At 44.4% G+C, this 14,416-nt stretch overlaps 1 protein-coding gene across 5 annotated transcripts in view; it reads right to left on the bottom strand.

Moving 5' to 3' along the window:
• The window catches only part of LOC147753544 (uncharacterized), a 112,373-nt gene extending 99,042 nt beyond the window's left edge, over positions 1 to 13,331 (bottom strand). The window contains exon 1 of one of the 5 annotated variants that reach the window (XR_015310881.1): positions 9,471 to 13,225. The gene's annotated coding sequence lies outside the window, so the exon portion shown is untranslated. Of the gene's footprint in view, positions 1 to 6,792; positions 7,011 to 9,470 lie in introns of those variants that run through there. The other 4 variants (XR_015310880.1, XR_015310879.1, XM_086968137.1 and 1 more) reach the window with 4 other exon arrangements.
• Positions 13,332 to 14,416: the final 1,085 nt, after the last annotated feature.

Below are 14,416 nucleotides of genomic sequence, written 5' to 3'. Positions count from 1 at the left end.
CTAGGTCTTATTAGAAGGGATAGATTGAAGTGACGCTGGTCAACAACGAAAAAGTCGCGAAAAAAAAAGGCAATATATTGTGTACAAAAAAGCTTCTTATTTACATTGAAATAAACTGTGGCATGCTTTTCGATTCAACTACATTTTTTAGCAGTGTTTATGGACATATACGTAGCCTATACTACCTCAGCTGTTGCCCAAAGAACAATCACGTGCTGCAAGATCCTGTGGAGGCGGGACGGTTATACGATCGACCCTTTTCGCGGGCATTTTTGAATAAAGAATATTGTCATGCTATTTAAATCGAAAATGCCAAGAAAAGTTAACATTTGGTATACCTCTGTGTAGACCCTCTGTTTTGTGCTTTACGAGAAAGTGGCTTTGGTCAAAGCACGCTTTTATATGCAATCGGGGTCAATAAGTTGGTTAATAACAACGTTTTTAATTGTTCTGTCCGTGACCAGTCACGGTTATAGTAAACAGAGGCCATCGCGTGCGAATAATTAGCGATAAATTTGCCAAATCGTTGTCAAGTAAAGTTTTGGCTACTAGTGTCTCAGCGATCACTAGGGCAGACACACAAATAGGCCCGCGCGCTGACGAAAGGTCTGGTTCTTGACGAAAGATCTGGGTCTTGTTGTCTGCACACGTATGTTTGTGTATGTTGGTGCACAAATATGCAGTAATTGCTCATCTGACCGGCGTTGCTTTCAAAGCGGCCATTAACAGTAAAGTGAAATATATATTTGGTAGTGGAGGAGAGTGGAGAAGACGGAGAACGACACAAACCAGTGACTGACTGCGATTTTTCGTCCAGTCACAGCAGCAGCGATAACGGCAGAGGCATTACAATCGTTAGAACGAAAATTTTACTCCATCGAATGTAGGTTCATCGTTGTCAATAAAATCCATGTCGAAAAGCCATGCGTATCGTACAGGATGCTACTAAAATTACTAGAGCTAGTGACGAGACAAATAGCAACAATTGCGACGCTGACATGAGCGATACCGCTCCAACTTCAGGGATGTCCAGCAAATAGTGTGTTCAAGCTGCTGAAGGTTTTGCTGCTGGTGTTGTTGGCCATCGTTCCAGCTGCTTCTGCTCCTGATGAAGTCGCCGTGCCACGTCGACGCTATCGTAAAACCCGGCCCAGTTAGTCGTCAGTGAGCAGTGACGAAACCTTGAAATCAAGGGCTTACGTTTACTATTCAAGCTGCCGTCGCTACTGTTCTCGTTTAGGAGCTGTAGGGTGGGTAGTTCGTACCAGCTGACCAACGCAGATCGCGCCTAGCGTAGTTCGTAGGGCAGCCAGTTGCACCGGCAATAAAAGGAAAAATTTGTTCGTCCCGGCCCCATCCTTAGCGTCGCCATCACCATTACCCTTGATGTTGTGTTCATCTTCAAAAACAGAACAACGTTCAGGACTGAAGCTCGGGAAGAAGAGAGCTTCAACACGTGCCTTCGAGTGGAAGTATTCCAGAAGTAACGCGATTTTTGTTTAACTCAGTCTACGGGTCTATAGAATTCTCCTAAGCCACTAATCGAAATCCAGCACCTGGTCTTAGTGTTAGCATGACTAACTACCAATAGAGAACTAAGTTAAAGTTTTTTCACCAGTTACCTTTTAAGCATGGCGTAATGTCAACAATCAATTCTTATTGGCGATCTTGGCTGTTCTTTCTTGGTACAGAAACATCCACAGAAGGCCATCTTAGTGCTTCGCAATTATCACTTTAGAATTATGCGGCTGATATCTCACACAATATCAACATAAACATACACCTTGGTGTATTTGCACTACATTCAAACACCAACGTGTATATCTTTTACTAACGCCTATGTAAAGTTACTTGTCCTTAAGTATAACTAAACAGACGCACAAAGGAAAAGGAGTGTGGCCAACAAGTATCTGCTCGCTTGTATGCAGGCTAAACGCATTTTATATAATACAACTGATAAATACAGTACAATATAAGATGGATCGGATTTTTTCAGGCCGGTTTAACCTTTTTTCATCTTCGTCTTCGCTTGCCTTCTCCCCTTCTTTGGGGGTAGATACCGACCACTACTATATGGTTGTCGTCGCTTGTTAGTGATCCTCCTCATCGGTTCTTCAGCTCCCCTTGACATGTCTTTCCATTAGCCAATGAACGAATTAGTTTAAGTCAGGCCAACCGAGGGATTTATTCTACTAACCCTTCCCAGCGTTTACGTTTTTCTGTGACTCCAAAAAATAGCAGAATTCCTCGTGCTGCTCCTTTTGCGTCGATATAAAGGCTGTTGCTGCTGACATGATAGGGATCCCACGTTTAGCGAGGGGAGATTTCCGTATAACGACCACCAGGGGGCCTCCGATAGCGTTTTATTATTATTATTGTTGTAAATTACATCTTGCCGTGGCTCTTTCGAGGGCTTGACTGATCCACGTTACTTGTATTCCCTGATAATCTATATGCTTTCTTTCTCTCTCAGTTCCCATTTGCGCGCACGTGGTTTGCCTACATACTGCTACTGGCTCCCTCTGATGACAAATGGCAGATATGAGTATTGGTCAGGTCAACGTAGTGTTCACGTACTAAGTGGTAGAATTTACGTTGTGATGTGCGCGTACTGCTCGCAGACGACACGTGTAACGTTTGTAAACCAAACAGATGGCACGGCTCATCATATCATTCAACGATGACTATTCACCGGATAGCTAGGCTAGGAGCGGGTCGATAAGCGCCCAGGTGGCATGGCCTTAACATCGGCGTCTGCGGCCGTTTTCGTCACGAATTGTATACTCTATTATATGTGCAGTGTCTGTACATCAATCGGTATAATTTGTTCACGTACATCTTCTAGTCAATTTTGAAGAATGTTGACTATAACCAATCATTATTTCTATAGCTATCCTTCTATTCAAAATAAGGTAAATTTTCTCCTTCTTAAGGATGCCAATGCTACAAGGCGATCGCTGTGGTCTTCGTTACCGTTGTTGAGCGGCTGGGCAGCCATAAACTCTAGAATACTTCACAAACAATTTATCTAGTCGTAACACATACGGATCTATATTCTCAGTAAAGAAATAATAATCACACCTTCTCCTGAAGCCAAACCCAGAATAACATCATGCTTTCTAGCATAGCTGTCTATAATTATAATACGTGTTTCCATATAAACATGTGTATAATAAATGCACGCGGTAGACTGTAAATGACGAGATGTCTGTGCACATTAAAGTTGTTCTCCTTGATTGATTGATCGGGTTACGGCGATGACGCAATTACGCCAATGATGGTTGTGACGATGATGATGACTATTTTTTTGATAATCCTGGTCATCATAGCTGTGCTGATTTTTACGAGTCGTCGATAACAGCGTTTGCTTTAGTCTTCGTATCTTCGGATTGGTATTAAAGCAGCACCGATATTTTCAACGGAAACCACTGTTTTATAGTTACTCATCTCCCGTTGGTACCATCTGCAACGACCCTATTTTTGATATTGAGGCCAACAGCGCAGCAAAAGTCGATTTTAGGCCCAAGCAAGGCATTCGTCAACTGGTCAGGGGGAGCAACGGAACCGATTCTATTTCGACGGGATCGAGAACTTATAATCACGCGTGTTCCGAACCATTTTTCAACCATGATGTTCGCTTCTTTGACTACTCTTTCCTAGCTATTGGTTAGTAATGGAGAGGGAAGAGCCATATCTAGGGCTGGTATCAGACTGGACGCGGCCCTTAGTCGACGAGACCGGTCACGCAGTGAAGAGTTAGAAGAACGTCCAATTTGCAAGGGTTTAACTGTGTGCTGATCAATATCAACAACGCTTTACGGATCATTACTACGTTAGCTATATTTTTTAGTTATACTGAAATCATTATTGTGAGCTATTAGGTTAGCCTGATTTGTCAGACTGTATGCGGCCCGAACTATACGGAACTTTGGACCTGAGGGTTGTACTTGGCTTGTCGAAGTCATAACTATTAAATTCGATAAGTTATCCAGTGTACATACATCGTGTATTCTTGCTTTTGGGGTTCTTTAGGTTTCCAATTGCCGCTTATACCCTTGTTTGCTTCCAAACCGTTTTAAGACCTCTTACGTTTTTGTGCTTTGAAGTGTTATAGCATCGTTCTTGTAAAGACCAGATCAATCTCCTCCTTTTTCCATTGCGTTGGAAATTCTCACATTTACAAACTTCGGCTTTTACCTCAGGAGATTAATTGAACAGTAATTTGATTGTTGTGGAGGAAATCCGGTCGGGCCCTGATGCTCTATCTGTTTTAGTCCTGCCCCAACTTTGGCGATCGCCATTAAAAGCATTTCTCTTCGATGACTGTACTAAAAAGATTCATCCCCGCTTATAAAATTCTCGGTTAGTTATTCTTGAGCGTTGTTGTTATCGCATGACAGTTACCCTCGCTAGCCAGCGCCGGTGAGAGCGTACAGTTGACAATGGCTTTGTCTGTCCGCCATTGAGCAGACGCAATAGTAGCAGATTCAACCACCATCTACGCCTCCATCATCCGACAGCTCGTATCGGAATAACAGTGAGGCGACCGTGCCTAGAAAGTGGCAAGCTGGCTTTCAGCGTACTTAACAAAAAAAAAAAAAAAAAAAAGCTATAATGAGCAATTGTCACAGCAACGCTGGTGCATGCCGTCGCTGGTGTTAATGCTTCTCTTTGCTGGCGATGACCTTGTTAGTAGACGTGGCAGTCTGCCGCCCAGCCAAGGGCAGACACAGCGAAAGCGGTGGTCAGGACTGCCACTGAGTATCTGTCTTACCAAATATTGCTGCTACCACTATTGCTACTATGATACTACTATGTACTGGCTGTCGATGGCCAGTCTGCACCTTGACAAGGGGAACAGACGGCTCCGCTGAGCGACACACGAATGCAGTACAACAGTAACAACAGCAGCAATAACAAGAGCATTTATGAAAAATAGGCAGCCATCGCCAACGAGTGACCAGGGCCTTCGACCGAACTGTAGATCTAATGCTGTATGATGATAGCGGCAGTGACCGGGATATAATAGCGACTAACGGTGCTGATCAGTAAAAAATCAGCTGTATAGACGACATATTGTAATGTCGTCCTCATAACTAATACTATAGTTAACATGTGCCAGTGCGATCCTGATGCTGTTTGTCTACGGTATCAGCTGCCCATGGACCCGTCCGTCCATATCTATCATAGTTTATGGCGCAGATGTTCGACTTCTACGGCAGCTGATGAACGTCAGAGGGTCCGGCGGGGTGGACAAACGCCAGTTGAGACCACAAAACAGTTGGCCTTACCGGCGAATACGCAAATCTGTATACTACGCTGAATTGGGGAACTTGGCGAACCTATTTTCGGGCAGGAATAACCTGGGGGTTGGTTGATAGTCGAAAAGTAGTCGTCCGCGAATTATCTTGTAACAAAGTGGAAGTAGAATGTTATTCTTTGCAATATACACTTACTATCGGCTGTGTTGGTAATGCGTTTACCATGACAACAACATGGTTATTCTGTTTGGAAGGCAAGACACAATACATCTGAGCCAATATTCTAACTACTTGATACTTACCTAATAAATGCAATCAAGCGTTGACCTATCTAACTCAGCATAGCTGAGCGTTCGTTCAGTCTTCTGATCCAGCTAGAACGCATATAGATATTTTTTGGGAACATTCAACTATTTTCTCAAATTTATAAAATGTCGTTGACTGGTAATTTCTTATCCGACTATATATTCAAAAAACGGATCGGTCAGCTGATATCAATTTGTAGTAGCCGTCGTCTCTTATGTCGTTACGATGCCGTTGACGACATTGTTGCCACGATCCTGGCACCGTTTAGGCTTTACAATCCGCTTAAACTATCTCCAATATGAACTAGTACCTGGCGGACATTTTCCGCTGCGCAGCTTCCTGTCGCGCCGATTATGGCCATGAACTTGGCAAGGAGCGTCAGGCGGACAGAGGCCAACCCGCATAACCAGTACGGCCGCGCTCGTTCTGTCTCGCTATAACCACAACGACAGGGAATGCACAATCTTGTTCAGCCATTTTCTACCGTGCACTCTACATAGAGGCGGGATAGATGCAAGCGTGCCGGCTAGAGCAACGTCAAGTGATTCGGTGTCTGACACCGCCAGCCAGAAGGATACGCAGCAGACAGGAGTAACATACGAATCAGATCTGTTGATCGTCTGTTAACGTAGTCGTTCCGGAACCGTTCTGGGTGGTGTTTTCTGCATGAGCAACGATGGCGCTATCGTACCATCGCCAAGGAACGCTACGGCGCACCGTGGAGCGCATTGGCTGGTTGGTCACCGTCGACCGAAGGACCACGGTGACAAGCGCGCAATAACTATTCCAGCTCGAGCAGAAGCAGCAGTGATAGCAGGCTCACAAGAGGAAGCAATAGAAATAGCGCTATCCTGCAGCCTGCCATAACAGATAGACGATAAGGCACGTTTTGAACGGGCAATAGTTTGCCATCCCGTCGCTTTGTGACCGCAATCGTCGCTTTCCTACCAGCCTGAATAAACTATTCACCTTGTAACGATTACATTGGTAGAATTTAGCATAGTAGCCAATGTTAGTAAATCCAGTAAATAACAGAAGCATTCAATGGCGTAGATCTGGAAACTTATATACACATAAAAACACGTATAATGCACCGCATGGGAAACCACAAGCAACGATAAATACAAATAGTCGTGAAACAACTGGCATGCTACAAGCTGGCCAATCTACGAGCGGCAACAAAATAGAGAAAGCGGGCGGGAAATGATAATTCACAATGAAAAACCTTAAACGAGCGACAAAATCAAGTGATCAGCACGGTTGCTCGCTTAGGCAATAATAGTCTCAGCCGTTGAATTTCTTCTGGCTGGGTCGCGCGCAGTTTCCGTAACAGTGTCCACTTGACGTAACCGTTGTCGTTGTGACCCAGCTACTAACGTAAATACAGTATTCTATCTAACTGAATATATTTATATATATTGCCCAGTATAAAACTATCTGTGCATACGACAGTACGAGAACCTCTCGTATTCATTTAAATAGAAGAAATAACAGTCGAAGTGATAACAGTGGTCGTAAATAGGACTATACTCCCCATTGTACTGTTTTGGCACGATGTTATCGGCGGACGATTCCGTTGTCGCTGTATTTCAGCATGGCGCCATTCCGCTCTATGCCGATTATAATCCATTAGCAGTCTACGTTCAGCATTAATAGTAGGATGATTGGTCCCTGCAAGGTACAGATAGCTCAGGCATCTTGCACCTATGTTATAGTACGTCTGTGCGGCAATGCTTTGACCGTGTCCTTCGCCTGGTTAGTGCTACAAACCCCACAAAGCAATTGTCCTGAATGCGACACCTTCGGTGCGCCAATGCTGCCCACCCATACTGAATTCCTCCCTAACCCAATCAATTAGCATTAATAGCTCCAACAGTATCAATTAGGTAGATGCCGGCAAAAAAAAGTAATTAATAGTTAGTTATCTAATGTTAAACTTAGCGGCAAAGTTTTTTTTTGGTAAAATGAAATAGGGATGGCAATATAGCGATCTCTAAACTAAGGACCTGACTAAAACAACTTTTTTCAGAATATGAATTGAAACTTAACAGAAAACTTCCCACCGGCTTTGACATAATTACTGACCCACTAATCAAAGTTTAGTTAGAAATAACAGCGGGTATTAAAACCGTCCAGCTATTGCTATACCAGCGATTAGCAAAAAATTACATCTTTATTTTTTATTTTATAAGAGAACATAATTAACAAACTTTTCTGCAATAAATGGGTAGTTCAATTGCGGCGCTATTCGATCCCCCGGCGGAGAGTTAGCTCGGAGAATGCGTGCCTGGGATTTTCAGTTTCAACGGTGGTACTCGGAGGGGTTAGGGATTCTGGAGGCTAGATGGTAAGTTTTATCCCCTACTACCAACAACATCACCCCTCGTGATATCCAGGCTTGTTACTGGTTAAAGGATCAGTACAGGAGATGGTGTGCCTTGGATAGCAAAGGCTATTGATGCTCTAGCCGTGGGCGAATGTCGCCTCCATTTCATTTCGAATTTGATCCATGCGACAGTTTAGATGTTTAACATCGACCTATTAGCTTTCATCCTATGGATCTGCGTTCACTTGGCTGGCAAAGTTTAATCTTCGTTCTGTTGATTTTATCTTGTCGCTAGGAGAGTCTGGGTCTTTGTTAATATGTGTGTGCGGCACCCGGCAAATTACCGTCGTCAATTCGTGTACTTGTGCGCCCAATAATAATAATACCAAGGAAATGGCGAGCACAATACGCGTGTGTGGTCAAAAACTTAAGTTCGCAGGTCGTCTGCTCGATAGAAAGTTTGCCAAACTTGTTTTTGTTGTCAATACATGTCTTGATGTAATTAGTGTACCAAAAATAGAGAGCAGGGTTAGATATAGAAACTGTAGTCTCCACTAAAGAGATTGATATTCTCTGGGATTTGACTTGTTTTCCTGATGTTGGACTATGCAGTCTGTCCGTTGTCGGGTCTACGACCGAGGGACCGACAGAGTCTGTCTACTGGCTTGCATGCAGACATTATTGCAAAAACTATCGCATAGTTTAGATCTCAGTTAAAACAAAGAGATAGCTTTGCTATAAACTACTAAAGCAAGGACTTTAGTGCGCGACGCCACGATAGACTGTTTTGTAGGAAAGCAGAGTAGACCCATTGATTCGACTATATCGGCTATATCGGGCCGACTGTATTCGGCTGTGTTTCTTCTCATAGAGTATCTATAGCAGCAAACAAGCGCCCACGTTACAGCGGACGCTGGATGCTCATTAAGCCATTTATACAAAATAGCTCACTTCAGATGTTGATTTGCTAATCTCGTGCATAACATACATCGTGCTTAACGTACAACTAATTAGCGGCCACACGACTAATGCTTAGAAATGATCATAGGGCCCAATGAAACATCAAGGCGCAGATATAGACATCATCTACTAGCTAGAACGTAATGAAAACCATTAGGCATGGACGCTGCCCGCAGCAAAGATCATCGCGAAACGTTCTCGCATCGTCGTCCCAACGCGGGCAACATGATGTTATGTATCATTGTGTTTTATCTTGGAATTTATTTTATTCTAGAAGTTAAGATGCGCTGCGTTTTATGTTTATGTTATATATTATTTATAAAGATTCTAGCCATACCGGATAGATCATACGATGCAACCATTGCATAAAACTAAAACAGCCAATATTGGCTAATTGAACCAATATTACTTAGTCTTTGTACTCGTATACTACGTTGACGTGCTCCGTTACTGCAAAGGCTTATAAATTTGAAATTATGCCGCCATTACCTCACAGCTTATTGCACCAGACAAGGATACTAATATTGTTTGTTCCACTCTAACGACGTCCGTACCTTACACAGGCCCAACATGCTATTTAGTTGTATCCATTATTACTTCACTGACTATAAACATACCGCGTGTTTAAATTGTCGACAGTCTCTGAAGCTGCAAAAGCAGTAAGACTAATTATAGTAGCAGTGGTAAAACTGGTCATCTTTGATTACGGGACTGCGCCTACTGATAGGACGTGTCCGCGCATCCACATCGCCGTACACCAGCATTATTTGAGTATACAGTATTGTCATACACACAGCTAGCCACAGAAAAACTGACTGACTCCGATACGCCGAGGTGCCATCACATGGCCATCTTTTGACAGTGGCCAATGTCCGTGACATCGCTTTATGGCGCATCATAGTTGTGCGGGCCGCAGTGAACCGATGGGTAATACTAGCTGATTGCTAAAACGAACCACGGTAGAAATCATGGCGGTCACTGTTGTTGTTGCCACCCCCGCTGCCAATGTCTTTAGACGCCCAGCAACTTGAACTCGTCCGCCGCCTGACTATCTCGCCAAGAGACGCACGAGTCAATCAGTCAGCGAGTCTAGCTATTCCGTACTGCGATTAGCCCTTACCCGGCACCACAAACCACGAAAAAACTATCGCCATCATGATTCAGCTGCCGCCTCGACAACAACAACACCCCGACGTGCGGCGCGTCATTTCTTCGTTGCTCCACCAAAAGCACTTTGGCAAACGTTTTGTTGTATTGCTGCTTCTGTGTATACCATTAATGCGACAGCGTCAGCCCCACGATGTGCCCGCTCAATGCACTGTGGCGTCGATCTATTTTGTTCAACTCGATTCTAGTCTGCTGTCCTGTCGGGTCTATAAGGCCGGCGGGAGCCAAGAACGCTGCTGGCTGGTAATGATAATAGCGGTCTAGCAACAAGCTGCTTGAGCGATAGTCGTATACAGATTACTATTTGTGGTTGTAGATCGTCGCCGACCGAGCAGCGCTAGGCCAATGTACCAACCCAAAATATCCAGTGCGTTAGACGGCATTGCTTTCTACTTGGCTACGATTGCACTAACAACGAAGACAACAGCGTCAGTCGCAGAGCGTCTCACAGCAAGGAAACTTTCCCCGCCATTCAGCGGTCACCGACTGTTCGAACGGTCAGCTTCATCAAGAGGCTTTCAGCGTTGCGTCGAAGATAAAAATTAGCTTACTTAGTTGATCATTGCGAATCAGTCGATACGATTTGATCGTTTATAGTCGACATTTATACAGGGTCAGGTAGCCGGAACGTTTGGATAGCGAGAAGACTGCAGCGGATGACGAATTTAGCAGGACAACCAGGTAAATCAGGTACATTTGGCTGAACCTATTGGAAAACAGAACCACTGCGTCATTCGTTAAACTATCCAGCTTCGCCAGAGCAAGTGGACGGCGTACGACATATCAAAACATAATATTAGCTTGTCAAAAAAAATTGTCACATTTTGAACTACATGGTCCTTCTGCCTGTTAGTGTATGTCAAATAAGATGAGTCATGTCAAATTGACGATGACGTCATTTTAAAGCGTGGGCCTAACATGTGGTAAGGCTGTTGAAACACTTCATTTAGACTTAAGATGAAGTGCTTTAAATAGTGGCTGAACTGTCCATAAGAAAATTGCGTTTCCTAATGTCAAGACCTGTGTCCTAAGAAAGAAATGGTCCGAAGATCGCCTTGTTTCTTTCGTTTTGCGGAAGATGCTTTTCGTGACGGTCGGCTAATCATAAAGGAAATTAATTAAGTATTACAAAAACGCTCACCAAGACCGATATGAGAATAGCTATGACATCTCCAAGAAATCAAATATCCACCATTAACCATCCGAGGAAGGCTGATTAGGAAAGAAAGCACGATGCTCCAAGAACCGGCCTATAGACGTATTAACTCGATTTCCGTCTGCGAAACGAGTGATCATAAATAAACAATATATAACCACAATAACGTTGTGTGGAAGAACCGGGAACTATTCCAAAGAGAGCCTGGAATTGAAGAGAAATTCATGTATCATGAACTGCCGCCTGGAACGCTCGTTCGATTTAGACCGACGAAATTACGACAGGACGCTGAAACTAGAGTTTATGAAGAGAAAAAACCGTGACAACGTTTCGAAGAAAAAAATCAAAATTAGAAATCTTCGATGGGCGACTCCAATATAGTCCAGCTTTAGACTATAATCATCTATTTCCATCTCCACAGAACTCCCTTAATGGTGTTCATTTAGTCTGAGTGAATCGATGCGAAAATCAGCCCTGATTCAAGCTGATTGTTATGTTGCTAAAGGATGGCAGAGAATTATTGATCTTGTTCTAAAATATGAAAAATATTTACTCAAATTTTGGCTTAGGAACGAGTTTTTCCTTCGCTTGATAATTCAATATATAGTATAAAATAAATACGCATTCCCACTGTTACTGTGACGGCCATTGCAGTTCGTCTGCAGTCGTTCGTCTGCTTTTGAAAAAAATCGCTATCGTTTATCTTCTTCTGATATTTATAGCATTATACTATCAATAGAAAATACAAAACAACTACCGCCAAACGACCAGCCAGATTCGGCGTTCGCTGTCGTCGTGTTGACGGCGCAATAGTCGCGTTACGAATGTGGACGTCTGCTATTTAGTCCTCATATCACGACAACTCTCTCCCGCTACCAACAGTAAAAACACAGCCAGCAATAACAGTGCCTAAACCAAACGATATATGTGTTACATATTTGTTGATATATCATCGAAACGGAAAATCGCAAAGAACGTTTCGTATTATTACTGTATATACGCCCAATGCAACAAATATATCTATCTCAGTTGTACTTTGCAATAAAATTGTCTATTTTACAAAGCATATACGGCCGACTTTCTATAATACTTCAACTTTAATAACAAAGACACCTCTTTTTTCTTAGTTCTTCAATAATGTTATCGGTTGTTTGATGAAAGTGCATTCGAAAGCATTTCAGCCAAACCGATTTAATAAAACATAAATAAATCTACGACACATTCATTCGAAGTAATTCTTTCGTATTTTTTCTTCATTTTTCCTCTAATAGTATAGTGTATTTTATATGGTAGTATAGTATAATTTTGCCCACCCGTCTCACGAATAATAGCTATATCATTGTTAACCTCGTTTCTGTTTAGCAAGTTACGCATCGTTTATCCGCAAACTCTATACAAGATCTCGATATTGAAGAACGCACGGATATATCACTGTTTCGTCGAAAGGATCAGACGCGGTCAGCGCTGACGGTACCTAAGTAAAGCAAAACCCATAGTTTGAAGCCGCGTTGATCATTTTTCTTTTCGATAGGCTGTTCTCAGCGGACCTTCTTGGCCGCCTGAGCCTTTAGCGTCGTTAAAGGCAATATCTCGTGTCGAGTCACGTCAATTTTCTAACAAGTAGCAACAACGACAGCAGCGTTGTTTGTGTCCATGAGAGCGTCACCCGTAATTCTACTGTTACTGCATTTGTTGTCCGCGCTATTCGCGGCCGTCCCGCGAAGTCGACGAAGACGGCGGTGTTAGTGGTAAACACATTTTGGCAGCAGTGCAACTACTTCCAACCAGCGCCATCAGCGTCGTCAACCGTTGCCATGATAGCGCTCACAGCGGCGTTTGGCCGACGTTGAACCTTCTGATCGTCCGGGTTGTGTTTGCCAGGGGGCAGGCAACGACAGCAGGCGGCTGAAGTTGACTCAAGTCAATGCGATTTGACTAACGACTATAGTCGGCTGGCTTCGTTGCAACGCCACCATCTCCACGAGCTGTTTACTCCTGCGACACGCTGCCGTGGCTGCTGTTATTAGTATGGTATGGTGTGGTCTGGTGAGCGGCGTTGGCGTGGCTGCCGCTCATTCTGTCGATGCTGATAACGCTGACTCTGGCAGACTACCAACAAATTAACGAACATCTGTCCACTGACAGTAGACGATTCCCCTTCCCCTCCCCTCTCTCTCTCCAACGCACCGAAGCTTCAGTGCAAGCGACGCCTATCGCGCTGTGTGTATGCGTGTGTGTTTGTGTGTGTGTGTGTGTGTATGTGTATGTCTCGACTAAGGCACAGTGGCCATGGCCAATTCGTTGACCAGCAGACGTCGACTGTGTTCTTTTTTCTCTTTCACGCTTCTCTTCAGGCTCTCGTCTTTCCCGTCCTCGCGCGCCCTCTCTCCCGAAGAGAAGCGCAAGCTGGAAGGGTTAGTGAACCTAACTTAACATATCTACGTTGTCTCAAGGACACCCCGCTCCTCTTTCCACGGGAGCGAGCGAAAGAGAGAGCAGCTAGTCATCAAGCGGACGAACGAATGCCACTGCCACCGCCATCGCGAAAGCCGGCAACGGCAGCAGCGGCATGACCGCCATTAGCAACGCGGCCGCCGAACGTTGGGGACTGGTTCGTTCAACGCCTGGCGTTGTATTCCGAGTGAGACGTGAAGAGCTCGGCCGGTATTGAGAAAGCGGACGGGCTGCCATTGAGCGACCGGCCGCGCCGCGTTCGCGAACCGGTCCGTGCTAGTAGCTGTCGTGGCAACAGGAGCGACGAAGTGTTGTAGCATCAGCGACTCTGGTCGATGACCGAATCGTTGATTGGCGCTGCTTGCTTGGAAGTGGTAATGTTGTGTGTGTCTATTTTGAGTCGAACGACCCTCCGCTCTCTTGAGCGGAGGAAAGCGTTCAGAGACGTCGGCTTGGGATCAGATCATTACGGAAGATGACGGCGACAAAGGCGTAGGGCCCGTGTATCTAGCCGGGGTGGGGGGGATTAGAGAAGGAGAGGGCTAGAGGGCCGATTGGCTCAAGGAAAGTTCTAGTAGGGATGAGACCGAGCTGGCCCATCGTTGTGTATTAGGGTTCAGAGCGGAACGGTGCGGTGGGCAAATTTTTCGTCGTGTTATCAGTGGAAAGTAGCAGCAGCGCACAGAGCAAACTCCGCTTTATGCATATCCCATAACAGTCAATGGTGAAGAAGTTATAGGCTGTGTTTCAGTAGGCTGTAGAAGAATCGAACGCATTCAAGCGTTC

The sequence above is a fragment of the Varroa jacobsoni genome, unplaced genomic scaffold (genome assembly GCF_002532875.2).
Source record: "Varroa jacobsoni isolate VJ856 unplaced genomic scaffold, vjacob_1.0 scaffold_398, whole genome shotgun sequence".
NCBI classification, from domain to species: Eukaryota; Metazoa; Arthropoda; class Arachnida; order Mesostigmata; family Varroidae; genus Varroa; species Varroa jacobsoni.
Note: the sequence above shows the minus strand (reverse complement) of the source record. Positions and strands in the feature narration are given on the sequence as shown.